Source organism: Pseudophryne corroboree, chromosome 8 (assembly GCF_028390025.1).
Source record: "Pseudophryne corroboree isolate aPseCor3 chromosome 8, aPseCor3.hap2, whole genome shotgun sequence".
Taxonomy (NCBI): Eukaryota; Metazoa; Chordata; class Amphibia; order Anura; family Myobatrachidae; genus Pseudophryne; species Pseudophryne corroboree.
This window is the reverse complement of record NC_086451.1, coordinates 212,541,444-212,560,671: the sequence shown is the minus strand read 5'-3', so window position 1 is coordinate 212,560,671 and position 19,228 is coordinate 212,541,444.

The window sequence follows — 19,228 nt, the reverse complement described above, 5'->3', positions numbered from 1 at the left end:
CGTTCCCCTTGTGCGTAAGTTTTCTCCGTAATCATATTGTCTTACTGTGAGCCATCTCTCTCTCTCTCTCTCTCTATCTCTCTCTCTCTACTCTTTCTCTCGTATTTTCCTTAAATTGTATTGTATTGTATTTCCTGTGTAGTTTATCTGGTTAGTTGGTTTATGTTATATTGTAGTGTATCATTTGTACTGTGATTCTTTTTGCAAGTATAATAGTCATAATACATATAATAGGTTTCGGACCCTAAGCCCAGGTATCTGTGTATTCTTTATAAGGGTTAAGTATTCTCTGAGCGTCGGTGACGCTCAAGCAGCTTTGTAGTTAATCAGGTTACACCAGGTTGCACTTACACTCTGTCTCTACACTAAGGTATACTGTGTATCTCACTGTTAAAGGTATAGATATAAAGGTTTAACGTTGTAAGCGTCTGCACCGCTGGTGATCTCCTCGTGGTCCCGAGCGTACGCTACGCTATAGCGAATCATTACGTTAGTCGGCAGCCAATAGCGTGCCTGCCTGTGATCACTGGGCCGTAAGCGAACGTGACGCTTGAGCGTCTCGACTACGGTTGAGCGATCGCTACACAACTTGCGTACCCTTACGGTACTTCTTACGTAGATAGCGTACAGTGTTCTTAGACCTCTTAAAGTGTTTTATATACGATAAATATTCAGCTTTATCAATTGGCGGCTCGCCCGTCCTTCACATATCTGCACTAGGTAGATCAGCAGACATTATCCCTCAGCAAAGGGCGGGAGGTTGTATCCCTCGTAGTGCTGACAGGATAAGCGTCTGCTTCGCTTAGGTAAAGAGTGCTGAAGGAATCCGGGAACCGGAGGTAAGAACAAAACGCTAGTGTCTTTTAAAACTGTTTATTTTTCTGTCTTGCGTACACACGCACGCACACATATATATATCTGCATTTCTTTTTCTTTTTCATTTTCGTATATCACTCTCCTGTCTGCCAGTTTTTATAGTTGATAGAAGTGCTAAAAGAGAGTTGCCGTTATTTCATAGTTTAAGAGTAATATAGTTAAAAGATAGACAAACACACAGTTTTGCCTGGGAGATAAGGCGAAGTCAGTGTGTTTGTGTGGTAGATGATCAAGGATCATCTACATTGATAAAAGTATAAATTGTGTTACGGTGGATCTTTGCTTTGCGCATACGTGTCTCTAACAAAGACTTGCGTACGCAATCCAAAGGCCGACGCACGCAGCGTATATTACGCAACGGAGCGTCCGGTTACGCCCACGTAGCTCAAGTCACGATAAGTTGATTTTTAACGCAAAGCGATAAATAACGCAAAGCGATAAATAACGCGAGGCGAGAAATAACGCAAGTCTATTTTTGGGTGTCCGAAATTTAGTTAACAGATCCTGCTCATAATTGGTAACACACCTGATCTGAAGAAAAATTTCTGCGCAGAAATAGAAATAGAAACAAAAAGTGTACATGTGATGAGTGAGTGTTTTTACAATTTTTAAAGGTTGAACCACAAGAAAAGTCGAGTACTCGTGAGGTACATGCGTGTAAGTGACGTGCACGGTGGCTAGGGAGGCATCTCTGGTTAAATATACAATTTTGAGCATTAGAGTATAGCAGACCAGGAGGTCATACTGTAACAAGACCAGGAGGTCATACTGTAACAAGACCAGGAGGTCATAACAGACCAGGAGGTCCAGGTACAGCCGACAAGGAAGTCCGCTATACAGTTCACAGGCACAACACCGAAAAGGGTTGGTGCAACACCCATATAGGCCATATAAGCTCTGGCTGAAGGAATTCGCAGTCGTAAGTTTCGATTCCATTGGTCTTTCCGTACATAAGCTTAGTTGTTTGTGTACTGAACGACTGGACCGCACGTAAGTGTGTGCAGTAGTTAGTAATCTGACCTAATACCATTAGAGTAAAGGGGTCACAAACGCTATCTGTACACTCTAACGTGATTTGTGTAATTTTTTATTTTAAGGGAAGTTCGCTGCTCACTCAGGAACTATCCAACAACCAATAGTTACTGGAAAGAGTAAGTGTTCTTCGGATAACCCTCGCAGGTTCCAGTAAATAGAGGTTCAGGTCGCAGGGGCCCTAGGTCGAGTACGCCAGCACCATATCGGTGTGATCAGGTCGTATTGGTCGGCGTGGGCGAGTGAGTGGGGTACTCTGTAAACCGCCACCGTCAGCCTATTGTTGGCATTTGGTTTTTCGTAAGGGTTGGCTAAATAAAGCAACACTTTCGAACTATGGGGGCCACTTGTTCAGGTAGGGGGCGATCAACCTCGGTTCGGGTTGATTCAGTGGTCCGGCCAATTGGGTCGGCCAGGTATATAATGTGTGAGAAATATGGAAGTCACACAGAAACTTTATGTGATGAATGGGAGAGAATGACTGTACATGACGGGGAGAAATTCCCAAGAGTAGGGAGCTTCAGCTCAGAAGTGTTACAAAATTTAAGGAGGAGGATATGTCTCATAAAATCAACAAAGAGACGAATCCAGCATTATGATTATTTACAGTTGTGGCAACAGGAAGGTGAGATACAGAGAGGTTTGGCTCAGGCGGCGGGATCTGGCTCTAACAGAAAACTGATTGCCACGGCCCCGCCGCCACCATACATATCAGGAGAGAAGTTGATTGCGGAGAAAGACGCACTAAGGTGTAACACAAAATCACTTAGTAACTGTGTAAATGTTAATGATAATGTTAACCCATTAACCCATGCAAGTATTAACCCGTGCAAGTTGTACCCTGTTTTGAACTTTCCTCAGGAGTGTGATCAAGAGGACGAATCGGCAACGATTTCAGCGCTCTCTCTAGCAGCCACCATAGCAGAGACCACAGTAGGCACAGCTCCACCCACGAGATTAGTAAAGGCCCCTAGCGGAGGGATAGGTGAGGTCGTATCAACTGGTAAGTACGGCACCATGCATTATGCTGAAACTATTTCACCACAGCCTGTAGAATCTACACAGAATGAGGTTGTTAGAATTACACCTGTCAGAGTAATAGCAGTGCCAAATGGGAAAACAGACGCATCAGGAGCCACTCCCATTAGGAACATTGCCATGTACACTCCATTTTCCCGAATGAAATTAAGGACCATAGTGTCTGAATTTCCTGACCCTAGAAAAGACTTAGTTGCCAGTCAAAAATACATCAGAGACTTAGGTAACACTGTAGAGCCCAACAATAAAGACTGGCAGATATTGCTGAGAGCATGTTTACCCTCAAATGTCGACGCAACTCAATTTTTAGCTGATTGCGGACTAGATCATGATGTACCTCTTACAGATGTGTACAACAAAGACAATGTGAAAAGAATAAACTTGCAGTTAAAAGAGTATTTCCCAGCGGTAGCTAAATGGAATAAGATATTCTCCATTAAACAGAAGGAGTCAGAGACAGCTGCAGAGTATTTTCACAGAGCATTATTAGAAATGGCAAAATACACAGGCATAGAGGACATTAAAACAGACACAAACCATCGGGAAGTAGCAGTATCGGTACTGATGGATGGTTTAAAAGAGTCATTGAAGACTAGGGTACAGACCACGCAACCATGTTGGCGAGGTCTGTCTGTGGCTACTTTGAGAGAGGCTGCTATTGATCACGACAGAAACATCACCAGACACAGGGAACAACAAGGTGACAAATTAATGTCAGTAAGTATACAGGCTCTGACCACAAGGCAGCCTTTGTTTGTATCACCAAATCCTGTGGGTAAGTCAAGTATGGTTACTTGTTATTCTTGTCACAAACAGGGACACATGGCACGAGATTGTAGAGTAAAGAATCCACGAAACTCATACCAAACCCCTAGACAACGACACGACACACGACATTGGGAGCAAGGTCCGCAGAAACGGAGTTATGAGCCACATACAGGGGAGACAAAAAGATATCCCCCAAACAGAGACTGGCATGCCTCTGGTAGTTCCCAACTATCTCCCTCACAAGTAGTTGCTGCCAGCGGGATTCAGGGAGGTCACCATACCCAATAGGGGTGTGGCCATACCTGTAATCTGCAGCCAGTAAAATTAATTGCCAATCTTGGAAGTGAACCCGAGATCGCAATTAATGTAGCTGGTAAAACTTTAAACTTTCTTGTAGACACAGGGGCGGCCAAGTCAGTGATAAATTCGACAGTGGGCATGAGAACCACTGGTAGGACAATTCCAGCCATGGGAGTAACAGGAGTAGTCCAGCACTACCTTGTTAGCAAACCAGCCGAGATTACAATAGGGCCTTTGCATACCAAGCATTCCTTTTTACTGGCTGCATCGGCACCAACCAATCTCCTGGGAAGAGACTTACTGTGTAAAATGGGGTGCGTCATTTATTGTACTCCTGAAGGTGTATTCTTGGACATACCTGAGAAACACGCTCAGGAAGTGCGAGACATGTTAGACTCCCCATCAAAATTAATGTCACATACCATTATGACAAATAGGAATCCATCCCAAATAGAAGAGATGACATCTCAGATACCAGAGTCACTTTGGACAAAAGACGGACAAGACACTGGATTAATGGCAAACGTAGCTCCAGTAGTTGTACAAGTAAAAGATGGTAGGATAGCTCCAAAAATCCCACAGTATCCTCTGAAGCCAGAGGTGGAGTTAGGCGTTTACCCAGTAATAGAGCGCTTGCTACAACAGGGCATTCTGGTAAGAACGTCCAGCACTGCCAATAGTCCCATCTTCCCTGTTAAAAAGAGTGGGGGGAGGGGTTACAGGCTAGTGCAGGATCTAAGGGGGATTAACAAAATAGTTGAGAGTCAGTTCCCCGTAGTGCCAAATCCAGCTGTCATCCTAATGCAAATCCCTCCCACTGCCAAATTTTTCACTGTTATTGACCTCTGCTCCGCTTTCTTTTCGGTACCTCTGCACCCTGACAGCCAATATTTGTTTGCATTCACATACAGAGGAGTCCAATACACGTGGACTCGATTACCCCAAGGTTTCATAGATAGTCCAAGTATATTTTCACAGGCTTTGCATGATTGTTTACAGTCTTTCCAACCAGACAGTGGATCAGTATTGATACAGTATGTGGACGATTTATTACTGTGTTCAGATTCACTGGAAGCATCTCTGAAGGATACGAAACAGCTCCTGTTTCATCTTTCAGACACAAGGTGTCCAAAGACAAGTTACAATTATGCCAAACTAAGGTAAAATATTTGGGACACTGTCTAACACAAGGACTGAGACACCTGACCGCTGATAGAATCCAAGCAATTAGAGACATGACTCTGCCACAAACCCAGCAACAGATCAGAACGTTTTTAGGAATGTGTGGGTATTGCCGTAATTGGATCCCAGGGTTTTCCATTTTGGCGTTACCTTTGCAGGAAATGGTCTCCTCAAACAAACCTGATAGGATTTCGCATACAGACGAGTCCGAAACAGCATTTGAGAGACTCAAACAGTGCCTAACGCAGGCACCAGCACTAGGTATGCCAGACTATGGGAAACCCTTTGAACTATACGGAACAGAAAGTGCTGGTTGCGCGGCAGGTGTACTAACCCAAAAACACGGTGATGCCAGTAGGCCAGTTGCATACTACAGCGCTCAGCTAGACACGGTAGCGCGATCCCTCCCCACATGCTTGCGAAGCGTTGATGCGATAGCATTGCTAGTGACAAAAAGCGAAGATGTCGTGTTAGGCCACAACCTCACAATCCATACGCCACATGCAGTATCAGCCTTATTGAATTCTGCCCAAACCAGACACGTCTCATCAGCGAGATTTACAAGATGGGAATTGGCACTAATGGCCCCCGTAAACATCACCATAAGGAGATGCAGTGCATTAAATCCTGCAACGTATCTCCCAGGTGTGCCTGGTCAGGCACAAAGGGTGGAAGGTGAGAGTGATGGGGAAGGAGGATTTAATACAAAGGAAGATACACATGATTGTATGGAATATTTGACCCAAAATTTTACCGCAAGGCCTGACATCAGTGACAACCCACTGGAAGATGCAGAACTCACGTTCTACACGGACGGTAGTTGTCACAGACAGTCAGACTCGGGAGACTTGTGTACTGGATACGCAGTCGTAGATGACCAAGACACCATAGAAGCGGAACCGCTAGGCCCACCTCACTCAGCCCAGGTTGCTGAACTGGTCGCCCTAACCAGAGCATGTGAATTGGCTAAGGGTAAGTCAGCCAATATCTACACCGATTCTAGATACGCATTCGGGGTAGTCCATGATTTCGGAGCCCTATGGCGCCTCAGAAATTTCATGACGGCAGCTGGTACACCGGTAGCGCATGCAGCTCACATAAAAAGGCTTCTAACAGCGATACAGGAACCCGACAGAGTGGCTGTTATCAAATGTAAAGCACACACATATAGCCAAGACCCGGTATCACTTGGTAACAGCCGAGCAGACGAAGCTGCTAAGTTAGCAGCTGCTACCCCCATGCAGACAGACACTACACAATTGATGGTATTTAATACCATTAACACACAGAAGTTGTGTGAAATGCAAAATTTGTGTTCCACACAGGAAAAGGCAGTCTGGAAGGCAAAGGGATGTGGCCAGGAGTCCTCAGGACTCTGGACGGATGGACATGGTAAACCAGTGGCCCCCAGAGCATATCTTCCATGTCTGGCTGAAGCAGCTCACGGGCTGACTCATCTAGGCAAGGAGGGAATGTGCAAATTGGTAAGAGCATATTGGTGCGCCCCAGGATTCTCCTCTCATGCGAGTAAAAGAGCAATGTCATGCCTTACCTGTCTGAGAAAGAATATTGGAAAGGCAATACCTACAGAACCATCCCATATCCCACCTGCCGGCGGCCCTTTCCAGGTAATACAAATTGACTTCATTCAATTACCCCCTTGTCGGAATTTGAAATATGTACTTGTTTGTATAGATGTTTTCTCGAATTGGGTCGAAGCATTTCCTGCAGCTACAAATACCGCTATGTTTACAGCTAAGAAAATTGTGCAGGAATTTGTATGTAGATATGGTATCCCTAGAATAATCGAAAGTGATAGGGGTACCCATTTTACAGGTGATGTCTTTCAAGGAATGTGTAAGTTGATGGGAATTGATAGCAAGCTGCACACTCCGTACCGTCCACAGGCGAGTGCGAAGGTCGAAAGAGTGAACTGCACTATTAAAAATAAATTGAGTAAAGTGATGGCAGAGACAGGATTGACATGGCCAGAAGCTTTACCCATTGTACTGTACAGTATCAGAACCACTCCCAGGTCCCCTCTTAATCTGTCTCCCTTTGAAATCTTGTTTGGTCGACAACCGCATGTCATGATTAACCCTCAGGATGATTTGAAATGTAACAATGAAGTGACTGTAAAGTACTTGATTAACATGAGTAAACAGTTAAGGAATCAAAATGATAATCTGAAGTTGGTGATTCCTGATCTACCTGATAGTAATTGTCATGACATTGAACCTGGGGATTATGCAATGATACGAAATTTTCTACGCTCAGGTTGCCTTATTGACAGATGGGAAGGACCATACCAGGTCTTATTGACTAGCACTACAGCATTGAAAGTTGCTGAGAGAGAGACTTGGGTCCATTCATCCCACTGCAAGAAGGTTGCTGATCCAGAGAAGTCCCGTGATAAGGAACAGATGGTAGAGGTTGTATCACTGGAGTGTCTGTTCCAGGAGGACTGAGGCGGCACCTGAGCCTTGAAGACCGAGAGCTGTTGTCGACTCCCCACTCCCTTTTATTGTTTTTCTCCACTTCCCATCCCCTCTCCCTCAAATTTATTTTTCCTCCTTCTCATTCTTCTCCGTTTCCTCCTATAAGATGGACTTGCCCCAAGAGACTGTGATCCGGATTTTCCTGTTGACCATGATGTTGACCAGAGCAGTCTGTTCCGGCGAGAGTACCATGGAGGTCGATAGAGGTTCTGGAATGGGTTCTGATGATAAAGATGGAGGCGTAGTTTTCCAAGATCAACCTAACCAACAAGCAAAGGCGAGTATCAGAAAACGATCCGATAGCATTGACCATAGAAGAAATTGTGACGGATTGTTAGCAGAAGAAAACTGTATCTGTAGGCTCTGTAACAATGTCATTGAAGATGGGTGCATTAAGAAATGCCAATCCAGTTTTAATATCCATATGGACCGGCATCCATTGAGTGACTATCACTCCTTAGTGGGTAATGTGTTAAACAAAACAGATTGTTGGGTATGCTCTCAAGTACCTCAAGGTCATAGCAAATCAGGGCTAGTGCCATTTCCTTTAACGATAGGGGAGGTACTTGAGTTAAATGGTGGGAGACCGGTGGACCGGAGGTTTAATATCTCCAGCCCTCCTAGTTTGAAGCTCCACCAATACCACGTGGATAGGTCCCTATTATGTTTTAACATCTCCAATCCCAGAAAGCCGGGAAATTGGGAAGTATCATGGAGTAACCACACCATGACCTTTTCACATAGAGCAGATAGAATGCCTACAGATACAGAGCTTGTACGCCACATAGCCAGTAGAGGAAAATCTTTCCGGTATAGATACACCTTAGGAAATAGGATTACTAGAGTTGGAGAAGTATCACCAGGATACTGTGCACATATCGTACAACCTGATACGTGCATTAAGCAGATGGAAGAATTAGGGCTAGGAGATTTCACCTGGAAGGTGTGTAATATGGTTATGTCCTTCTCCGTCCCATATGTTCTCCCCGATGATGCATATTTCATATGCGGGAGAAAGGCGTACAAGTGGCTTGCCCCAAACTCTGAAGGATTGTGTTATATTGGAAAAGTATTGCCTGAAGTAATGACTGTAACACATGATAAAATGAAAGACATACATCGTGGTGCCCAAGCTCCTTATACTCACACCCATTACGAGCATGTTGTTAAAAGGCACCTGATAGAGAAGACAGAGCATCCGGCCTCTGATCTGATAAGTGAATCCACCGGGATTCAATTCTTAATCGCGTTAGATTTCACCCACACCGCTAGAGGAGTGCTAAATTATAAATACATATCGGCGCTCGCAAATTTGTTAGATAATATCACTGAAATGTATGATGACGCGTTTAGATATACGGGAAGGGAACTTCAAGCTTATAAAACAGAACTGGTGCAGCATAGAATGGTTCTTAATTACCTCACAGCAGTGACAGGCGGATATTGTGTTACATTGGCAACACAGTACGGCGTGAAATGTTGCACGTATATCACGAATAGCACAGAGGATCCGGTCGAGGTCATAGACCAAAAGATGGACGATATTCTCCAATTGAAGTGGGAATTTCGCCGAAAACACAATCTCACTCTTGCTGCTGTAGGTAATGAGCTGACTGGTTGGGTGTCATGGTTGAACCCGCGAAATTGGTTCTCCGGTTTGGGAGACTGGGCTCAAGGAGTCATAATGGATGTTGGGAAGTTTCTCCTATGTATCTTAGGTGTTATCATAACGATCGGTTTGATATTTAGATGCGGTCAGGCTTTAATGAGGTGCAATCGTCGTACTAAGGTAATGAGTTTGAGGAGTGAGGAAACTGTAATTAACCTGGATTTGATTTATGACCCAATGATAGAAACAATGATGTGATGAAAATGCGATTTCTACGGTCCGTTTCTTTCACCTGTTTTTCTGGTTTTTCTCCAAGATAAAAAGACCCACTTGGACGAGGAAGTTGACGAGACGCTATACAGACAACGGATAGACCAAAGAAGAAGTTTTGACCACTTGAGATATGGACATTTGATGAACTTTGCCATGGATCCCCAGTTTCCCTAGAATTCTTAAACTTACGCTAGCCCAACATTTTTTGTAAATCTAATGGCATTGACAAAGCTTTTTGCTCACACCTAATGGGCAACACAGCGCAAAGAAGACGACTTTCAACTGATACCGAACAAAACTTCAACCGACAGATGTACATTAACCTGACATAGAATACCACCGCATTTACCGTAATTATGTCTTTTCTTCATTTCTACAACCCTCAGGTAATGACACACATAGTATAGGGAATACAGGCACAGATATCAGCAATCACATATTCCCCCATTCATGTATCATCAACTAAAATGTGCTCCCCATTTTGTTCAAAATCCAAAAAGAGCTCGGTAAAGTTTGACAGCCCATCCACAGACCCGTACCACGGGATAAGAAGGAATTCAAATGTATACTTTGCAATACCTCGAAGCTTGATTTACAACACGTACGGCACGATGATACATGACCCCCCAAACACGGATTCATACACACATGCTTCTGCTATCTCACTAGGCCATACCCTCTTCACACCTACTCCTCTCTCCTCCCTTACCCAACCATGGAAATGAATTAACCCCTAACATATATTTTTCTCCTTTTGAAATGTTTTCAGGAAGTGGCAGTTATTATTGACTGCCAAAGGGTGGACTGTCAAAGTCAGAAAAATATCTCTATGCACACTACCATATTTGCACCTCACACAGGTCTGTGCTGCGCATGCGTACGCTCTCCCGTACGTGCGCATACTCACAGTCGCGGGCACCCGCAGGCGCATGGTATGCGTATTTACGGTAGAGTTTATGTGGTTGTAGCGTGCGACTCAATCGTAACATATTTTCAGTAATAATGTATTTTGTAGATCATGGTCCCTTTGATAGATTCTGAAAGTTTGGTTAATATAGAATGTTTATGAACAGAGGAATCCCTCTTTGTTTGATACGAAGGGTCAGACAGGAGTAATACAGTGGTGTTTAGTATCCATCGGAAGAATATTTAATTAGAAATATTCCGGTGTTGGTTTGAAGCAGATCAATCGCTCGTGCGAATAGTTATGGACATAAGAAGTTTATGAACATTTACTTTATTTGCACTTTATTACCCATGCGGCGGGAAACCCAGTTTCCCTCCCACCTGAGCAGTTGGAAATAGTCACAGCCCACCTGTATGAATCAACCTATGACCTTTTGTTATAATACGAAGCCGAATTCCTATGTCCAATGAACAATGAGATTGTAGGGACCATTGAATTGTATTGTGTGTGGGGCATAAATAGGCAGGCCGACCGTATCCAGCTCTCTCTCTTCAACGGTTCTCATTGCTGATAATCGGGAGCTGGATATCGAGGCGCATGCGATCGTTCCCCTTGTGCGTAAGTTTTCTCCGTAATCATATTGTCTTACTGTGAGCCATCTCTCTCTCTCTCTCTCTCTATCTCTCTCTCTCTACTCTTTCTCTCGTATTTTCCTTAAATTGTATTGTATTGTATTTCCTGTGTAGTTTATCTGGTTAGTTGGTTTATGTTATATTGTAGTGTATCATTTGTACTGTGATTCTTTTTGCAAGTATAATAGTCATAATACATATAATAGGTTTCGGACCCTAAGCCCAGGTATCTGTGTATTCTTTATAAGGGTTAAGTATTCTCTGAGCGTCGGTGACGCTCAAGCAGCTTTGTAGTTAATCAGGTTACACCAGGTTGCACTTACACTCTGTCTCTACACTAAGGTATACTGTGTATCTCACTGTTAAAGGTATAGATATAAAGGTTTAACGTTGTAAGCGTCTGCACCGCTGGTGATCTCCTCGTGGTCCCGAGCGTACGCTACGCTATAGCGAATCATTACGTTAGTCGGCAGCCAATAGCGTGCCTGCCTGTGATCACTGGGCCGTAAGCGAACGTGACGCTTGAGCGTCTCGACTACGGTTGAGCGATCGCTACACAACTTGCGTACCCTTACGGTACTTCTTACGTAGATAGCGTACAGTGTTCTTAGACCTCTTAAAGTGTTTTATATACGATAAATATTCAGCTTTATCATATTATATACTGGTGGTCAGCAAACTGTGCAAAAATGAAATGCACCACAGGTATGGATGGATAGTATACTTGACAACACAGAGGTAGGTACAGCAGTGGCCTACTGTACCGTACTGCTATATATTATATACTGGTGGTCAGCAAACTGTGCAAAAATGAAATGCACCACAGGTATGGATGGATAGTATACTTGACGACACAGAGGTAAGTACAGCAGTGGCCTACTGTACCGTAATGCTATATATTATATACTGGTGGTCAGCAAACTGTGCAAAAATGAAATGCACCACAGGTATGGATGGATAGTATACTTGACGACACAGAGGTAGGTACAGCAGTGGCCTACTGTACCGTAATGCTATATATTATATACTGGTGGTCAGCAAACTGTGCAAAACTGAAATGCACCATAGGTATGGATGGATAGTATACTTGACGACACAGAGGTAGGTACAGCAGTGGCCTACTGTACTGTTATGCTATATATTATATACTGGTGGTCAGCAAACTGTGCAAATCTGAAATGCACCACAGGTATGGATGGATAGTATACTTGACGACACAGAGGTAGGTACAGCAGTGGCCTTCTGTACCGTACTCCTATATATTATATACTTGTGGTCAGCAAAATTATGCACTGTACTCCTACTATATACTGTCTACAATGCAGCACAGATATGGAGTGTTTTTCAGGCAGACAACGTATACTGATTGTCACTGGTCAACAAAACTCTGCACTGTACTACTCCTCCTATATAATATTATACTGGTGGTCAGGGCCGGTTCTTGGCCTTGTGGCGCCCCGGGCAAAGTATAGGGGCGTGGCTTCAAATGGGGGCGTGGTCAGTTACGCCCCCATTTATGCCCCCTGTAGCGACGCTGAAAGAAAAAATAAAATAAAAAAAAGTATACTTACCATCCCCGGTCCTGATCCAGACCGCTGCAGACATCCTCCGCCGGCGGCGCCGCTCTTCTCCTCTCCTCAACTCGATCTATGGGAGAGACGTTATTATGTCTCTCCCATAGAACAGCATAGACACTAGAGGTCAATTATGACCCCTAGTGTCTGTGCCACTATGCTGTGCAGTGCGCGATGACGTCATCGCGCACCGCACAGCAAAGGTCCTCTACATGAAGGGAAACTAGACAGTAGCGTCTAGTTTCCCTTCATGGAGAGGACCTTAGCTGTGCGGTGCGCGATGACGTCATCGCGCACCGCACAACTAAGGTCCTCTCAATGAAGGGAAACTAGACGCTACGCGTCTGGTTCCCTTCAAAGCGGGGGGGCACAGCGGGGCACTGCGGGGGGCACAGTGGCGGATCTTGCCCTGGTGCGGCGCCCTCCGGAAGGCGGCGCCCCGGGCAAAAGTACCGCTTGCCCGTGGCAAGATCCGCCACTGCTGGTGGTCCCCAGTCCCCACAATAAAGCAGCACACTGAGCACAGATATGGAGTGTTTTTCAGGCAGACAACGTATACTGGTGGTCATTGTCAGCAAAACTCTGCACTGTACTCCTGCTATATATACAGCTGCTCCCCAGTCCCCACAATTAAGCAGTGTGAGCACAGATATATGCAGCACACTGAGCACAGATAAGGAGCGTTTTTTTCAGGCAGAGAACGGATAAAACTGGTGGTCACTGATCAGCAAAACTCTGCACTGTACTCCTCCTATATTATACAGCTGCTCCCCAGTCCTCCCCACAATTAAGCAATAAAGCACAATCAATCAAGTTCAACAATAAACAGAGAGGACGCCAGCCACGTCCTCTCCCTAACATTTCCAATGCACGAGTGAAAATGGCGGCGACGCGCGGCTACTTATATAGAATCCGAATCTCGCGAGAATCCGAGTATGCCTCGGACCCGTGTAAAATGGGTGAAGTTCGGGTGGGTTTGGTTTCCGAGGAACCGAACCCGCTCATCACTAGAGAATACCCACATGCTGTAACATGCAGAATGAATGGTCCCAGCCTCATTATTATGCACCTACAGCATGCGTGTATCCTACCCCAAAAATCTGCCCCCAAAACACCATATAACCTATACTGCACCATATTTATTGAGAATTATTAACTTTAAAACAACACCCATAACAATGTTCAAATTCCCAATAAATATGGTGCAGTACTTTAATGGAGGGCTATATGGTATTTTGGGCACAGATTGGAATGGGAGAATACACACATGCTGTAAAGTGCAGAATGAATGGTCCTGGCCCCATTATTATGCACCTACAGCATGCGCGTATCCTACCCCAAAAATCTGAGCCCAAAACACTATATAGCCTATACCGCACCATATTTATTGGGAATTATAAGATGCCTACAAATCTTCAAACTGGGGCATGTCCTCCTCTGCCTCCAGCATAGCAGAGTATATGGCTGAGGAGCAGGAGGGTGGGGGAGTAGGCTGTGGTTTGGTGGGCGGAATGAGACAGGGTTGGCTGGGAGGAAGAGAGAGAGTACAGCGGTCAAATAGAACAATATCTTCGTGAAGTTTCGATTTGCGTGCTCTGTTAAGCATTTTCAGATGTAGCCTCTCAAAGTGCTCTGCTTGACCTGGTGGTAGTTTGCACATAGAATACGCCATAAAATCCCCAAATTGGAGTAGTGGTCGGTGAGGGGGGGGGGGGGGCAAGTCTTGCCTTATTTTCTTCAAACATGATGTCTTCACCCTCCTGGGTGGTGGTCTTTCTTTTTTGGGCTCTCTTCCGGACACGCGGCGGAGGAGCTGGTGATGCTGAGGTATCCAGGGTAGCGGGTGTTTCAGGGGTAGGAACTTGGGGCTGTGATTCCTCCGTATCCTGTATGATGCTGAGGTCTGGGGTGGGGGGAATCTCCACACTTGTATTCTGTAGTAGATTTAAAAATAACACTGTTAAAATACATGTTTTATTATTTTTTATTTCTATTTTTTTAGAGCTCCCTGCAAGTACATCTGAATGGCAAGCTGAGGCAAAGGAGTTTGCCATCACCTGGCATTTCCCGAACTGTGGTGGAGCGATAGATGGCAAGCACATCCGCTTCAACCCTCCTGCAAACAGCGGATCCATTCATTATAATTATAAAGGGTATTTCAGCATCGTGCTGATGTCAGTGGTGACTGCCAACTATGAATTCACCTTCACTGATGTTGGCAAAAACGGAAGTGCATCAGATGGTGGGTCGCTGAAGAATACCACCTTCTATGAGCGGCTCACCACAAAGACCCTGAACTTGCCATCTAGGAAGCAAACCCAGCACGTCCTCAATTTTGTTTCCATGGCTGATGAGGCATTCGCACTACACGAGAACATTATGAAGCCATACCCCCAAAGGCACCTGACAAGGGTGAAGTGCTTCTTCAATTTTAGGCTATCCCGGGCACGACGAATTGTAGAGAACACTTTTGGGATCCTGTCTAGGCGCTTCCGCATATTCCTTATGGCTATCATTTTGCAGGTGGAGAAGATTGATTGGGTTGTGACTGCGTGCTGTATCCTGCATAACTATTTGCGCAGCAAAACCACTCAGCATAGGACACAGCCCAGAGGAGCACCAGGAGACCCAGACCCTGAACACCCAGAGGAGACTTCACCATTTCCCTCTGTGGAACCACCTCCACTCCATTTTGGGTCAAGTCTATGGGCAAAACTGGTCAGGGATGAGTACCTGGCCTATTTTAACAGGGTGGATGCAGTCGATTGGCAGGAGGACCACATTTAATTAGTGTACTGTGTGTGTACTGTGTTGGACTGATGGTGGAACTTTGATAAACTTAAAAACGTATTTAAAAAAATATACTTACATATGCCGACAGAGATGGCTCACCATCTTCAGGCTCTGGTGTCTCTGGTGTGGCAGTCTGAGGGAGGGAGGTGACACCTGTCCGGGTATGCTCCTTGTCCAGGACAAACTCCAGCATGCTGTAGTACCAGAGCGATATTTTGTAAATCGGTGCCGAACCTGCTCCAGACTTTTTTGACTGTTCCATTTTCTTGTGTTCTTTAAGGAACACCGTGCGAAGGTTCTGGATCTTTTTCTTGACCAATTCTTTGTTGACAGTGGACACAAAGGGCCTGCAGTAGTAGTCCACTAACTCCTCCAATGCTGCATTCCGTCGCACTTTATCAGAATACCCCTTGTCCTTGACCTTCCAGAGACATTCATGTTCACGGTACATCTCTAGTAGGCCGGTGATAAAGTCTATGTCACTATCTAGAGACAAATCTGTAATGATAAAAAAGTAGTGCACATATTTAGTGTGTTACAAATGGTTTTATTTAAGGTATATGGTTAAATGTTTTTATGGCTAAATGTTACTATGGTTAATTTTTTTTTTAAATAAAGATTTTTTTAATAGTAAATACATTCCTCATTACACATACATCAATGGAACACCATGGGGGTTCAGTGGCGGGGAAAACACATGGCCATTAGGGGGTCAAAATCACTTTGGGCACACAGAAACAAATGGTGCAGCATGGGGGTACAGTGGCATGGAAAACACATGGCCATTAGGGGGTTAAAATCACTTTGGGTATGCAGAAACACAAGGTACAGCATGGGGGTACAGTGGCGGGGAAAACACATGGCCATAAGGGGGTTTAAATGACTTTTGGGCCCCTGAAACACCAGGTACAGCATGGTGGTACAGTGGCGGGGAAAACACATGGCCATAAGGGGGTTTAAATTACTTTTGGGCCCCTGAAACACCAGATACAGCATGGGGGTACAGTGGCGGGGAAAACACATGGCCATAAGGAGGTTTAAATTACTTTGGGGCCACATGAAAATAATAAAATGTGAACAATAATTTATAATACATTGGTGGTCTGTGTGATTACATTGGTGGTCAGTGTGATTACATAGGTGGACAATGTGATTACATTGGTGGACAGTGTGAATACATTGGTGGTCAGTGTGCTAGATGAACAATGTTGGTGGAAATACCTACTTGGGCCAATAAAATATCCGATTTGGTTGGATTAATCTGCTGGGCTCTCTCCTGCTGCGTCGTAGCGTACTGCTGATGCTGCTACTGCTGCTGATGGGAGTGTCCTGAGAATGCCAGTCAAACTTCCTACGATGTATCGCAGGCACAATAAACACAACTTTTTCTATATGATTCCAGGTGATCATGATATACCACGAGTGCAGCACTAGCAATCTGGAGGATCCGATCCGACTCTCACGGGGCCGCATATCGGATACACAGCCAAAATGCCCGATTTCACCCAATATATTGGCCCGAATTGGGCTGAAATCGGGCATAATCGCTCTAGTGTATGGGGTCCTTAATTTTTACTTCATAATATGCAAGTGAGAGACCCAAATTCAGAGTAATGTAATAAGTCACTTTTTTCTGCTTTTAAAATACAGTAATTAAAAGAAGAGAGATAAAGTGGAAATGTTGTAAAGTAACCAATCATCTTCTGTCATTTATCTTCAACAGTATATAGAGTGACAGAAGCTGATTGGTTGCTAGGGGCAACTGCTCTACTTTATGTCACTTAAAGGTTCATAGTACATATCCCCCTATGTCTTGTGTGTGGTAATCAGACCCTACAGGATAGCATGCAGCACTCAGCACTGTGTCTTTGGCTGATTGGGAGTGACAGTGTACCTTGTGACCTAATATGCTAGGTGAATTAATCATGGCTATATGCAGTACAAGAGCAGCTACATAGCATATGCCTGAGCACAGCAGTGCCACACATGGTACCTTAGAAGTACTGTACTGACTTGTTATGGCTGTATGAGTCATTGAGTCAGAGATCTGATCAGTGAACTGTATGAATCAGTGAACTACTGAACTGCTTGCAAGGAGAATGACTCATGAGTTGTCAGGACAATGTAGCTCAATCAGCTCCATATAATCAATGCATATGCTTGAGCACAGCAGTGCCACACATGGTAGCTTAGAGGTACTGTACTGACTCATTATGGCTGTATGAGTCATTGAGTCAGAGAGCTGATCAGTGATCTGTATGAATCACTGAACTGCTGAGCTACTTGCAAGGAGAATGACTCATGAGTCGTCAGGACAATGTAGCTCATGATCAGCTCCACAGAGTGAGTCCACTCCATGTCTGAGCGCAGCAGTGCCACCTGTGGCAGCAGAGATGTACTGACTCATGAGTATTGCTGAGGGAGAGCTGAATAAAAACAGTGCTGCTGCTGCAGTAGCACCTACACAACACCCAGCAGCCAGTAGTACCAGAACCAGCAGCAAGTGTTTGCACATCTGGACTAATAGGACAGTGATTGTATTACAGAAAGGTGAGCAGCATGACCACACATACTCACAGACACACATAGACTTTAGCTAGGTAGTGCAGATGCTATTTTTTCATTAGCTCTGTATTGCTGGCTGTGTTGTACTTTTAACTTTAATTTTACCGCATCAGATTCAGGAAGTGAAAATCCAGTGAGTGAGACAGTGAGTAGCTTAATGCAGCTTCTGGCTCTATTCTGTCTGTGTCTAGCTCATCCCACCTGCTTTACTCCCTGATTACCTGATTAACTAATCTTTGCCAGAGCTGTGAACTGAACAAACTAGTTCACTTTGAAGATTAGTTCATTTTGAACTAATCTTTCATGAGATACCCATCACTAAATCCCCCCCCCCCCACCCGAACATCCCGTTCCGAGTTCCAGACTCGGAAACCAGAATGAGGCAAAATGTCGTCATCATCCCGCTGTCAGATTCTTGTGGGTTTTGGATTCCATATAAACAGCCATGTGTTGCTGCCATTTTCACTCTGAACTTGGAGATTGAGGGAGACAGACCTCTGTCTCTCTGTGGGTAGTGGCATTGGGTGGGGTTAATGTGTGCTCTGTAGGGGTGCTGCTGCACTGTGGTGTACCTGTGCTGTGTTAGGGATGCTGTCCTGGCTGTCACTGGTGTTTTATGTGCTGTTATGGGTGCTGCAGTTGTACATGGGTGTAGTTGTCCTCCTGTATGCTGTAAATTATAGGGGTGCTGCTGTTAAAATAACACTACACAGGCCCTGTATGCTGTAAAACGTCAGGGGTGCAGTTTTTAAAAATTAAAAGCACACTGCTCCTGTATGCTATAAAATATATGGGTGCTGCTGTTAAAATAACATTACATTGGCCCTGTATGCTGAAAAAAATCAGGGGTGCAGTTTCTATAAATTAAAAGCACACTGGTCCTGCATGCTGTAAAAATATAGGGGTGCTGCTGTTAAAATAACATTACACTGGCCCTGTATGCTGTAAAATTCAGGGTTGCTGTTGTTAAAAATTAAAAGCACACTAGTCCTGTATGCTGTAAAAATATAGGGGTGCTGCTGTTAAAATAACATTACACTGGACCTGTATGCTGTAAAAATTTAGGGGTACAGTTGATAAAAATTAAAAGCACAATGGTCCTGTATGCTGTAAAAATATAGGGGTGCTGCTGTTAAAATAATATTACACTGGTCCTGTATGCTGTAATAATTCTAGGGTGC